This window comes from Onychostoma macrolepis, chromosome 07 (genome assembly GCF_012432095.1).
Source record: "Onychostoma macrolepis isolate SWU-2019 chromosome 07, ASM1243209v1, whole genome shotgun sequence".
Taxonomy (NCBI): Eukaryota; Metazoa; Chordata; class Actinopteri; order Cypriniformes; family Cyprinidae; genus Onychostoma; species Onychostoma macrolepis.
The window spans coordinates 45,895,619-45,910,609 of record NC_081161.1 but is presented as its reverse complement, the minus strand read 5'-3'; positions in this window follow the sequence as shown (position 1 = coordinate 45,910,609).

Sequence of the window (14,991 nt, the reverse complement as noted above, 5' to 3'; positions counted from 1 at the left end):
CCCATAAATGTTCTTTCCTGTAATTCATCTACCGGTATACTGTAATAGTCAAACAACATCTTTGAACATTGAACCATCCATTAAATACTATATTATTTTTTATTTATTTGTTTGCTTTAGCACTCAGGGCACATTAATGGCCTAGAGGCCGTATATGGCCTAATAAGATCAGAAATATAATCAAGGGCAGAATTATACAAATAGAAGGATCTTAAAGTCAACTCTAAATTTTATTGGGAGCCAGTGCAATGAGGCAAGGACAGGGGAAATATGATCCCTTTTCTTAGTTTTGTTAAGAATCTGACTGCTGCATTTTGAACCATCTGTAACCGAGACAGTGTAGATAGAGGTAAGCCAATGTACGAAGAGTTACAGTAATCCAATCGATATGAAATTAGTTCATGAATTACAATTTCAAGGTCGCCCTGCAAACATGCCCCTGCAGGGCCCATGCTGGCTCTGTGAGGCCAGCCCGTTCGGGCCCAGAGAAACTTTCGTACCTTTGGGCTCATGCAGGTTTTGTATAGGCAGCCCTATCAATACTAACATTGACTGTCCATTCTTTAGTCACTCAATTGAACTGGAATGGCTCAAACTAAAAGACACCTTTTTAGAACCTGTTGTTTCATATAGGCCAGGGATCCTCAATCTGGCTCGCAAGATCCACTTTCCTACAGAGTTTAGCTCTAACCCTAATCAAACACACCTGAACATGCTAATCAGTGTCTTCAGGATAATAAGAAATTCACAGGTGGGTGAGTTTGATCAGAGTTGGAGCTAAACTCTGCAGGAAAGTGGATTTCACAAGCCAGATTTAAGGATCCCTGATATAGGCCTATTTGCTTTTCAGAGGCTCAATGAAAAAGCTCCTTTCAGCCAAGTCCTCCTGATTCTGAAGTTAAGAGTGAGAAAAAGGTGTTGTTGTGGAATTCAAGAGACAGAGCGAGTGGATAAAAGGAACGCTACCACCATCTGCTGACTAGTTGAGAGACCTCAGGCGAAGAGTGAGCTTTGCCAATGAATACTTTAACCTCTACTGAAAATATGTTTTGATGGGCTAAAGTAATAATTTTTTTTTTATTTATTTATTTTTTTATGTTGTGTTGTATTATTTTTATATTTGTATAGGTAATATGTAGTCCCTTTCGGAGTGTTAAATTAGCTGTATTAACCTGAATTGAATGTTTTCTATTTTGTATTTAATAAATCCATTGATTTGAAATCCCTTTGCTTACTGTACATTATTGATAATACAGACATTAGTTATGTGGTGACTACATCCATTTCAGATGTATAATAACTGTTTTTCCCAAAGACTTAAGTTATAGTAGCTGAAAAGTATTTATAGTGAAACAGGTTTATTGTTGTAGATTAATAGTGCGGGCCCTGTGCGGGCCTAGTGAGGTCTTCTTGGGGGCTAAGTGAGGGCTGCCCATGCAGGGTCTCAAAGGCCCTGCGCTGGGGGCCCTTAGGCTAGCCCTAAGTGGGCCCGTAAAGGACCACCACAGGCTTGTTTGCAGGGTAAGCTACTGGGTCAGATGATATCATTTCTACAGTTATGGAGTGGTCAGAAGTTAAGCTAGATGAAAAAATTCACTTTGACAAAACATCTGGAAAAGCATTTTTAGATCAATAAGCAGAAGCAGTTAATAAAACTTGGTTAATAGTTGCTAAATATAAGCAGTGCAGAAAGTGTTCTCATTTTAATCTAATGACAACAGAAAATCTGAAGGGGATTAAAAATGTTTTTTTTTTTTAAGATATTTGTCAGTTGAAACAGAAGGCTTAAGTAAGTGCTGTGAAGGTAAAGAGAATGTTGGCAATGAAAGACAAAGTTGTTGGTTATGGTTAATCAGTTGAAAGTTGGACCTGATTTCTAATTGTTTGGTTTATCATGGTCAAAGTAGGGGATGCAGTAGTGGAATAGTTAGGAATTTTCGAAAGGTTTTTCACTTTGGGGACGAGTTTTGTGGGATTACAAATTTATTTAAATGTTTAATTTAGATTCCAATGTAATAGTGTACAAACTGAAGAAGTTATATACATTGTATTTAGCATTTATGGTGAAGATGATGACATCAGATGAACGATTCAAGAGGTCCCTGCCAGTTCCTGTTCTCTTATTGTAAGTCTAATGAGCCAGACGACGGAGACTCTTGCCTTTTGTTTGTAATTGCTCTTGATGCCCCTGCCCCAATCTTTGGGCAGTTAGGCTGATTAGATTAGGAGTGGTTAAATGGGGCAGGATTCTATACCTGAATACCTCATTTGCATGCTTAAAGGTCGTCACCCAGGTGCTTTGTTTTCACTCCTAAGCACTGCCCCCTAAATGTATTTAAAACTACAATGTATCACTGCTTTTAGTTAGATTTTCGATGACTACAGCTACCGACAGCTTGTGTTCTCAATAAAAGAATCCTGCTGAAGATACAACCCGAAGTCTCCTGGTCTTCACTTCTGAGTTGCCTAAACTTTAGAAGACATAGGTTTACAACAGATGGTGCCGTGACCCGGATAGAGTTCCAGCTTCCTCACCTGAATCCAGTTTGAAAACTTCAAGCTCAAACAAAGATCTGCTTCCAGACTGCATCTTTTGGAATCCAGCGAAAACTTCAAGCTGAACAAAGATTTCCAGACTGAATTTTTCTCTCAACCAAGGTTGTGGTGAGTGCTGTCTCTAATCCAAAAGAACCTTTAAGACCAGTACAAATTTGTTTATCCTCTGCGTCAGAGAAGAGTTAACAGACAGCTGTAGGGTTTGGTTAACTAAGTTTTCCTCTAAAAATGAACTTTTAGAGATGAAGTTACCCTCTGTCCAGGCAGGGAAGTTTAGCATCAAGTGCTAATATTGTTTTATCCTCTGTTCTGTGTAGGCAGGGAAGATTGGCATTTACGTGCTAGTTATTTTGGTTTATCCTCTTTTCACAGAGAAGGTTAGCATTTCAGGCTAATAATTTTGGTTTATCCTCTGTCCTTGTAGGCAGGGAAGTTAAGTGTGACGTGTTGGTAATTTGGAAAGTTAACAATGGTTAAGCTGTGTTAACAAATGTACCCTCTGTTGATCAGAGAAGTTTTTAGTGTTTTTGATTGTGTGGTAACAAAGTTAACAATAGTTAAGCTGTGTTAACAAATGTACCCTCTGTTGATCAGAGAAGTTTTAGTGTTTTTGATTGTGTGGTAACAAAGAAACTCACAAGATGGTTAGAAGGAATGCTAGGCTGATTCAAACAACAGAAAAGGATGGTCTTGCGACTCCATTGTGGTCAGATAGCGAATTCAAAACACTGTTAGGGGAACAAATGAACCTAATAATCACTGAGAAAGTTAGACAAGAACTAACGCAGAAATATGAGATCCATCCAGACAAGACTTGGTCTGTAGATGAGTGTAAAAAGGTATTAGGAGCATGTGTTCGCAAGAACAATGTGAAAGGTATTATCTGCTGCCACGGAGAATTTGGTTTAGCGCTAGCTACACAACAATCTCAGCGTAACTCAGAGCTAGAGAAACAGAACAAAGAGCTCCGTGCTAGAGTATCCTATTTTACTAAGAAATTGAACCACAACAAAGCTTCAGCAAAACTGATGTGGAAGAAGTTAGTCAACCGGATGACAATTATCCTGACTTACAAGCTTTCTTTGAAAGAGATGTAATCATCCAATCAGTAATTGATGTGCCTGTAGATTCAGTGAAGGTATGTGGCGCTAAGAGACGATCTCAAGGAATTGAGGGAATTGAAAGTGTTGCTCCCAACTCTTCTGTTGTGCAAGTACAAACTGTTGCCAAAACACTAGGACCTAAAGATATAGAGAGACTGTCCCAGAGCTTACCCTCAGCACACACAGATTTTTCTGAATTTAGAAGAGCATTGATCAACAAAATGCGTCTCACGACATGTCGTTAGCAGAAGTCACACAGCTGATGTCACAAATTCTAACTGAATCTGAATTCAACAGTTTTGAGTCTGCTGTTACTTCTGAACTACAACATGCCAGTAGAGACGATTTGAGAGAAGGGGTTTTGAAAATTCTAAAGAATGTCATGGGACCCAAAATAGACTGGTCCAGAATCACTAACTGTGTGCAAAGGAAAGAAGAAACTGTGAGTGAATACACTGAAAGGTTTTGTCAGTCAGCTGTAACTTACAGTGGAATAGTGGATGATTCTGAAAGTGTGCTTGAAGACAAAGGACCACTAGTTCGAACATGGTTTGATGGCCTTTTATCAGAGTACAGATCAGCTTTGCCGTTCTTAGACCTAACATGGTCCACTGGAAGCTTGCAAAACAGCTTGGACAGCTTAGCTACTTGGGAAAGAGACTCTGATGTTAAAGCCAGAGTAAAGATTGCAGCAGCGTCCTTTAAGGTCAACACAGAGAACCGACAGAAACCTAAGTGTCCTAAGAAGGAGGGCAGTTGTTATTACTGTGGTAAACCTGGACACTGGATGAAAGAGTGTAGGAAAAGCAAAAAGACATTAGGAGAAATTAACAGCTTTACTCAGCTTCTACTCAGTCTACTTGGTACTCTGAAGCAGCCCTCCCGCTTCACCGAACTGTTGGAGCAGTTTGCTCAGGTGTTAACTGTTAGGGCTGTGCGTGCTTAATTCCCCAGTAATGTACAACAAAGCTGAAAGATTCTTTGTAAATAAAACTACAGGAAGGTTACTGTCACTTCCTTCCACTGAGAGAATGCTAGTTAAGTACACTCACAGCCTTCAAAGCTATACTACAGCACACCACAGTCACTCACCTATCCTCTTTGGGTTATGATGTTTGTTATGACTGATGTTCCATTAGAGGATGGAGATGTCACACAATAAACTTTGCACACCACCTACAGGGATAGGATAGGACACATGGACCAGTGAGGAACCCAGGGAAGAACCGGATGCAACAGGCTTCGGGGGCCAACCCTGTGGTGAACACACCCTCATAGGCCTTCCCCATCCACTAGTCCACCCTCACCTCACTGTTCTTTAGGTGTCACAGGAATTAAGAAATAGGGAAAGAAGGAACAACAATAGCAGACGCAGATTGAACAGAGGATACAACCCTAATGTTTGTAGTCTTTAGAACAAATACTGCTGTCTTTTGTTTTCTTTCTTCCTCTGTGCAGATACCACTTGATGGCTGTCCTGAGACCCATACGCCGCCAAACCCCTCACCTGCGCATGAAGCCAACAACAAGACCCACTACCGAGCCAACTGTCACGGAAGACAGAACAAAGAAAAAATACACAACGCAGAGAATCACATACGAGAACTTCAGTCATCCAGCAACATGATCAAGACATTCTTGATCTTTCAGCAAAATTACACCAGATGACTGAAGATAATTCTTCATGGTTCGGAAACTTGTTAGGTAAACCCTGGCTGTGGATCAAGGACATAGCAATTCTGCTGTTGTTTCTCATACTGGTGTACTATCTATGCATCCACAGTATCAAGTGTTTCGTTCAGCAATGACTTCCGCCTCTCACGAGGAAATGACAGTTCCAACCAGAAAAGATTATTACCGTAAGAACTTCACGGACCATAATTGTATGTTTTGTTTCTGTGTCAGCATGCAGTTCGTCCCTACAGACAATCAACACAGAACAAGTGCTATGTGCCTGTAACGATCACAAGTTACAAGAATAAACTCTTAAGTGTCTAAATTTGTATTTTGTGAGAGTTATTAGAACTCTCAAAGGGGGAATTGTGGGATTACAAATTTATTTAAATGTTTAATTTAGATTCCAATGTAATAGTGTACAAACTGAAGAAGTTATATACATTGTATTTAGCATTTATGGTGAAGATGATGACATCAGATGAACGATTCAAGAGGTCCCTGCCAGTTCCTGTTCTCTTATTGTAAGTCTAATGAGCCAGACGACAGAGACTCTTGCCTTTTGTTTGTAATTGCTCTTGATGCCCCTGCCCCAATCTTTGGGCAGTTAGGCTGATTAGATTAGGAGTGGTTAAATGGGGCAGGATTCTATACCTGAATACCTCATTTGCATGCTTAAAGGTCGTCACCCAGGTGCTTTGTTTTCACTCCTAAGCACTGCCCCCTAAATGTATTTAAAACTACAATGTATCACTGCTTTTAGTTAGATTTTCGATGACTACAGCTACCGACAGCTTGTGTTCTCAATAAAAGAATCCTGCTGAAGATACAACCCGAAGTCTCCTGGTCTTCACTTCTGAGTTGCCTAAACTTTAGAAGACATAGGTTTACAACAGTTTGAACAAAAGCTTGATGATGTTTGTTTTTGTGCGAAGAGCACAACGTTTCTACAGCAAAATGTTACAGAATATTACGGTTTAAACATTTGACAATATGTAGCTATAATTCGCAATGCATTATGGGTCAAATAAGGCTTTACAGTTGTTAACAGTATATTTTCATGTCAACTGTAATTCATTTACAAGAAGCAGGTGTTGTCACTGTAGCTCCTGGTTTTTACACTAACTTACTGTAGTGTGGCATTATGGGATTGCGAGCGCATCATTCAAAACTGAAATCCAGCCGACTGGAGCAGTGCCAGAATGATTGAAGATTAGAGGATTTATTCATAATTCCTGGTAAATTCACTTAATTTTACTTAAATAAATATAAAAGGATATGTTTCTTGAGTCAATGTATAAGCGATATCATGTCACAATAGCCTGCTATCACAACATTTAGACAAGCGGCCTTGGTATGAATGTGCAGTCAGCTGGAAATTGCTATCATAGCATAGTTAGACTAAGTGCTGCATTTTTCTAATTTTGGCAGTTTAATTTTCTTATTGTCAGCATTTAAAGTAGTGTTTACACAACTTTTAACGTAATGCCCAGTGCGAACTATTGTCATAGTAACTACTAACTGTCAAAATAACTGATGTACAGAAAAAAAAATTGAAATTGTATTTGTTCATATGTGTTCAACTGTCCCATTGTCAGCGGATAGACACAGGACACAGAGGTGAGTGCAATACAATGAACTGGTTTATTGAGAAGATGCAGAGGGGAATGAGATGGGCTGAAGGTCCAGGTAAGCAGGCGGGGAATAGGAATGCCAATAGGGCTTATCTGAGTATGAATGTCCTTTTCCTTATTCCAGGGGATCCGGAGGGAACAGCGGAGCGTGGAGACGGTGCATAGTCGATATAAAAAATTGGATGACGAGTAATTTTTTACTGCTAAATTCTGAGAAAACAGGTGTTAATTATCGGACCTAAAAACCCACATGTAATAACCTAGAATATTATCTAACACTTGACGGCTGCTCTGTCAATTCTTCTTCATCAGTCAGGAACCTAGGTGTGCTGTTTGATAGCAATCTTTCATTTGAAAGCCATGTTTCTAGCATCTGTAAAACTGCGTTTTTTCATCTCAAAAGCATATCTAAATTGCAACCTATGCTCTCAACGTCAAATGCAGAAATGTTAATTCATGCGTTTATGACCTCAAGGTTAGACTATTGTAATGCTTTATTAGGTGGTTGTTCTGCACGCTTGATCAACAAACTACAGTTGGTCCAATATGCAGCAGCTAGAGTCCTTACTAGAACCAGGAAATATGACCATATTAGCCCGGTTCTGTCAACACTGCACTGGCTCCCTATCAAACATCGGATAGATTTTAAAATCTTGTTAATTACTTATAAAGCCCTGAATGGTTTAGCTCCTCAGTACTTGAGCGAGCTCTTATCACATTATAGTCCTCCACGTCCGCTGCGTTCTCAAAACTCTGGTCGTTTGATAATACCTAGAATATCAAAATCGACTGCGGGCGGCAGATCCTTTTCCTATTTAGCACCCAAACTCTGGAACAGTCTACCTAACACTGTTCGGGAGGCAGACACTCTCTGTCAGTTTAAATCTAGATTAAAGACCCATCTCTTTAGCCTGGCTTACACATAACACACTAATACGCTTCTATTATTCAAATCCGTTAAAGGATTGTTAGGCTGCATTAATTAGATCAACTGGAACCAGGAACACTCCCCATAACACACGATGTACTCGTTACATCGTAAGAAGAATGGCATCTACGCTAATATTTGTCTGTTTCTTTCCTAGTCTGTTTCTCAGTCCGTATACGATCAGATGGTGGATCAGCACCAAGAGATGATGTCTACAGCCCTGATCGTCAGCGGAGACCAGGACACCCAGATGACCCCCAGAGACATATCCCCAGTGAAAACCTCGATTAAAATATAATAAAATTAAAATATAACATATAACTAAAAATATAATAAAATACCTAACTACATAATACTATTATTGTTAGAAATTGCAACAAATTAAAATAGAAATATAAACTTTTGAACTGCTGGTTTCGTCTGGTCAGAGGAGAACTGGCCCCCCGACTGAGTCTGGTTTCTCCCAAGGTTTCTCCCACGCCTCTGGCTTGCTCAGTTGGGGACACTTCATTTCTAGCGATTATCGCCGATTTGATTGCACAGATACTATTTAAACTAAACTGACCTAGACAATGTCATCTCTGAATTTAATAATGAAATACCTTTAACTGAAAATTGAGTGTTTAATCTTATCATTATACATTACTGACACTCTATCCTACAATTTGATACTGTTAAGTGCTTTGACACAATCTGTATTGTTAAAAGCGCTATATAAATAAAGATGACTTGACTTGACTTGGAGAACTGGAGCGGTGGAGAACAGGGAGAGGAACACAGGAGCAACTGGTAAGTAGACAAAACAGGTAAGTGGGTCAGGTAAGTCAACACAGTAAGTATGAGACCAGACAGTGAGTGAACGGCAGGAGTGCAGGGATATAGTGTTGTTGATGAGTGTTGACAGGTGGCGGTGATTAGAAATCAGGGGATTGGGATCTGGCGAGTGTCGTTAGTGGAGACTGCGGTGACCGAGGTGACTATCTGACACCCATATTAACGTGACATCTCACTATAATTAGAAACTACATGTAAATGAGAAATTGTGTCTATTGCTGTAGTTGTAACGTTACTCGGCATTAAAGCTTGTCCGGGACATTTTATTTAGTGAAATACATTTTTACATACCCAATTGGACAAGTTAGCCTGATTAAAACTTGAGTAAAAAAAATAAAAAATAAAAAAACACTAGGGAAGCATCAAAACGCAAGACTTCTGATTTTATTACATTCAACATCAAACTAAGTAAACTTAATGTCATACATAAATTCACGGAAGAAACATGAGGTAAATGCTCAAACTGTTGAGTTTATTAATAACATATGATATTATTAAGTTGCATAAGTGAGCTGTTTTTCTTATTATCATGATTGCAAATGTTACATAGTTCAATAAATAAGTAGTTAACATTAATTACTTACTTTTTAGACACACAATGTGCAAAAAAAAATTGTTTCAAAAAGTTAAAATAATTTGTTACCCCGCTGACTTAATTTTTTTAGTTTAATCAAATTGAAATTTTAAGTTACTTAATGTTAATTTAAGGGACAACTCGAATATTTTAGTTTACTAAACTAAAAATTCTAAGTCAGTGGGGTAACAAATTATTTTAAGTTGAAACAACAATTTTTTTTTTTACAGTGCAATATTGACTGTTGTTCTATTCCACCAATGAAAATCGTTCCAAACAAAGATCAAAGCAAAACTCAGCTGTGTTTACTGAATGATTCAGCATTCTGAATGGATAGGTACAATCAATGACTCAATTGACTCACTCATTAAATTATTTGCTGCCACCTAATGGCGGTTTAGTTTCATGTTTAAAATGTATCATTGCATTTTTCCAACATTTCTTATTTGTAATTTCAAAAACATAATGTAAAACATTAATGTCATAACGCAGTTGTAATTTAGCATTAAAATGATTTAATTTGATTTGTGGTACAGTTCTACAATGTATTATTATAATTGAGTTTATTAATCAAATGTAAGAGTTTTTTTATTTGAAAATATATGACTTTGTGGGTGATCATTTTGGTCTCATTTATGTAAATTAATTTATTTTTTAAATCACAAGATAATTTTCAGTCCCACTTTATATTAGGTGGCCTTAACTACTATGTACTTACATTTAAATTAATAATTTGGTACAATGCACTTATTGTGTACATACTGTACATGTTTTTACATTGTACTTATATTTTTAAAAATACCTATATGTAATTACATCTGTATTAATTAATTTCTGTAATTACATTTATAATTACACTGTTGACCCATCCCTTACACCTTAACCCACCCTTAAACCTACCCATACCACACTGGTGTGTGACAGACAGATCGCATTTGCTGCGTGGGTGTATCCACCAGGGGGCGCGCAACAGCGAGAAGCGTGGAGCATTCAGCAGTTTACGTAGCTTGTATCGGCGGAGCAGTACTTGTTGCTGGCCTGTGAAATGGTTAGTGAGGAGAGCGACCGCTTCCTCGTAAGTTTCTGCCTGTCCAAGGGCACAATATATTCTTTGTCCCTCCGCCCAGAGACAGTGGCGAAGCAGGGCGATCTTTCTCAGGTCGGAAATGTCAATGTAATCCATGGCCTCGAGATATACTGTGAAACCATCCAACCAACTCGCCCACGGAATAGGCGGTTCACCAGGCAAGGGAAGAAAAGGTGATGGAGGCGTTAAGCTAAACTCAGCCATCCTCGTCGCCAATATTATGTCTAAACCAGGGGTGTCAAACTCAGTCTCTGGAGGGCCAGAGCCCTGCAGAGTTTAGATGAAACCCTAATTAAACCCACCTGATCCAGCTAATCAAGTCCTTCAAGCTTATTTGAAAGCTACATGGTATGTGTGTTGGAGCAGGGTTGGAACTAAACTCTGCAGGGTGCCCACGGCGACTCAGGATACGGTTCCAAATCCTGCTGCACCACAGAATGCCACCTGCATAGTTTACCAAAAAAATAAATAAATGACATTATATTTGTCACAAATTATTGTTGATGTTCATGACTTTATCCTAGGCTGAAAGATTGTGTATCTTTCCACACAACGTTCGTCTTTCTGTCCATATGATTTATAGTAGGGAGCTAATAATAGCTATAGATCACGCTTTCTCTTTCCGTTTGCTCTGTTTTGTCAAACAAACACCGTACTTCAAACTCATCAATGCAACTTTGTTCATTCCTGAAGTGGGCTTTTATATGAACTGTTTTGGACTGCTGTCTTGAATTGGGTGCAATACCTGTGAGTTGTACCTGTGAGCGCTGTGCTTCTCGTCCGGTGTGTGACTACATTCCGCACAAGTATTAAATGCGTGTCCTTGAGAGCACACAGTTATCTAACTTATTTACTTTAACTTTTTAGGTAATATCAATGATATGACATTTCAGATGCGCCTGAAATGACAAAAACAAATACATATATTTTATTATTTGATCAAAATGATTGCTAGGGACAGTTTGGTAGTGGCTAGATATTGGTAGGGACACGTCCCTAGTGCCCCCCTAATTCTACACCCTGATATTTATATATATATATATATATATATATATATATATATATATACACATATACACACACACACACAGTGTTGGGCAAGCTACTTGGAAAATGTAGTAAGCTAACAGTTACTCTTCATTAAATGAAGCTTCACTACACTAAAGCTACAGCCCTGGGAAATGTAGCAAGCTAAGCCACAGTAACATGGCAAAAGTAGTTTACTGCATCTAAGCTATTTTATTTATTTTTTATTTTATTTTATTTTTTTAATATTGAACCAACATCATCAAGTCAATGCTCTCTCAGTGATCAATAAAACTGTCAGTCAAGCAGATAGACAGGCATAATAGTTCAGGTTAATTGTTTATTCAACAACTGTTTCAAACCAATTTGGCAAAACAAAAATCAGTATCTGGTACAGGGCAAAATCAATTTTTGCTGTCGGGCGGAAACCCCCTATTGGTTGTTGGTATTGTGGCTTTATATCAGCAGTACAGATACATTTATACAAAGGGTAACACTTAACAATAAGGTTCATTAGTTAACTAGTGTAGATAGCATGAACTAAGAATGAACAATACTTCTGCAGCATTTATTAATCTTAATGTTAATTTCAACATTTACTAATGCATTATTAAAATCAAAGTTGTGTTTGTTAACATTAGTTAATGCAGTGTGTACTAACGTGAACTACCAATGAACAACTGTATTTTCATTAACTAACATCAACAAAGATGAATAAATACTGTAATACATGTATTGTCCATTGTTCACTCATGTTAGTTAATACATTAATGAAATCTTATTGTAAAGTGTTACCATATAAATGTATAGGTCTCCAGATAGGCCATGTTTATTTGCATCATTGCATGTGTCAATATATTATTAACATTTCACCAAAATCAAGTTCAAACATGAAGTGAATGTTTTTCCCGTCATTACCGCCACATCATTGCATTTACGTTTTCATGAACTTGGAGGTTATACAGTTTTCTGTTGCTATCTGGGTGCTCAGTTTTTTCTTTTGTTTGGCCAGAATATCGTATTATAAAAGATTCAGCTATTCGCACAAGCTGTTTGGCTGTGACTCGACAACAAATGATAGACTAAGACACTCTTCTCTGCTCCTTTAAAAAAAACAAAAAAAAAAACATTAGCCTTTATAAATAGTGTTTCTCGAGTAAAGAAAACGCTGTACTTATTCAATCAACAGTTCTTTATTTACCTTCAGACAGCAAACAAGCTGAGATGCTCTAAACTGTACGTCACACTTCATTCACGAGACGGGCAGGAGGAACAATGAGGTTTGACTGACAGTTTGAGAAAGAACTTTCTGATCCATGATCAGTGATCCGTAGCTGTTATATTTTTGATTTGAGCTTGAGTTTTAGAAATGCTCTGGAAAATGTAACGTTAGCTTTTGCTGACGCTACCGCACTACTTGATCAAAAATAGTGCTTCGCTACTGAAAAGCTATTTGATTCAGAAAACAGCGACGCTACCACCACGCTACCGAGAAATGTAGCGACACTACTGCCCAACACTGAATATGTGTGTATGTGTGTGTGTGTATATATATATATATATAGCTCCTTCAGCCAAGCTGGTGCCAAACGTACTGCTCTGCATTACTTTGGACTACATCGGTGAGGCCGAGAGGGGGATCTTGACAACTGGGCATCCCAGGATCTCCATACACTTAAGCTGGGCAGCCCCTAGTCGGTAAGGTGCTGACCCGCCACAGCCTGCCTGCTTCAACGGGTACTTGGAGCTTAGGGAAACAACCGAAAAGCAGACCGCAAAACTTGCACCAGACAAAACAAGAAGAAGAAAAAACAATCAACCAGCCCTGCGGCTGGCAAGCTGTAATGTCAGAACCATGTGCCCCGGTCTCACGAAACACTGCATTCTCCAAAAATGGCGCTGATTAACGCTCATTCTTTGGTTAACAAGACCTACATTCTCAACGATTTTATGTCCTCTCACATTCTGGACTTCTTGTTTATAACTGAAACGTGGGTGAAGAAAGGAGATTTAAGTCCCTACTCCGAACTTGTTTCAGCTGATTACTGTTTCTATGATGCTCCCCAACCTACTGGTAGGGGAGGAGGATTGGCTATTATCACAAGGGAAACTTTTAAATCACGCTGTCGTTTATTATCCTCTGCCACATATACAAGCTTTGAATCTCAGCTATTACTACTTGACTGGTCTGAACCAATAGTCCTAGCTTTAATATATCGTCCACCTCACTTAGTATATGGCTTTATAATGGAATTTTCTGAGTTCATAGGGAACCTGGTTATTAAACATGACCGGTTTCTTTTAGTTGGTGACTTCAATGTCCATGTGTGTTGCCCCTCCAAACAATTTTCCACAGAATTCCTGAACACCATTGACTCTTTTAATTTGCAGCAATGGGTAAGCTACCCTACAGATCTCCTAGGACACACTTTGGACTTAATATTGACTTTTGGTCTGTCTATAACGGATGTTGAAGTGATTGAATCCCTCATATCTGACCACTTTCCCATTGTGTTTGTGATGTGTCTTCCAGAGATCCCCCTGATAAGAGCTCCTGATACAAGACAAACACGCGTATATTCGCCGCACTTCTGCAAGGATTTCACTGAGCTTTACAATAAAGTTAACTCTTCTCTGTTGGTGGACCATTTTTTGGTCATGATATTGAATACCATTACGAGTCCTTAAACATAGTTTGGACGGACGTATTAAATTCTATTGCACCTATTAAACTTTTTAAACTAAAATCCAAATCAGAACCTTGGATTGACAGTAACATTCGCTTCTTGAGACAATCCTGCAGAAAAGCGGAGAGAAAATGGAAAAAAGACAAACTGCAGATCTCTTTTGATATCCTGAAGAAGTGTCTGTCCTTATATCAGAGAGCTGTTAAGAAAGCCGAGGCTTCCTATTTTTCAAATCTTATTGAAAAGCATCACTGTACTCCTAAAATACTTTTCTCTGTTATTAACTCTGCTCTTAACCCTCCTATCAATCCTTTTCAAAATCCTTCCTTTGCGCTTTCTGAGGACTTCTTGAGATACTTCTTTGATAAAGTTACAAATTTGAGGGCTCAGATACAGATAACTGATTACGTTGAGCTGCCATCCACAAATCCAATGTCTCTTTGGACAGCATTCAACCCTGTAACTCTACAAACAGTCAAGGAGGTGATTATAAAATTAAAACCTTCTTTCTGTCCCCTTGATATAATACACCCTCGCTATTTGAGGCAAATTATTGATACTGTGGGTCCGGGGCTGGTGTCACTATTGAATAGGGATGTGCCCGAAGCCGAATACCTTATTCGGAAAGGCACGGATAATGGCTTCAAAACGAATAACGGATTTATCCGAATAACAGAAAAATATATTCGGCAGACACAATCACATGTTTGTTGGAACAGCACTACATTAGTGAGGTCTGCGGTTGTTAAGATTTGTGCAATAATAATTGCTTTGATAGCGTTTGACACCGCTTCGTACAGATAATATAATGGTGATGATTGCGTTTGTCTAACGAATGTGTTCTCCTCAGCAATAAACTATGATCTAAGTTACTTAAAGTTCAAGCAA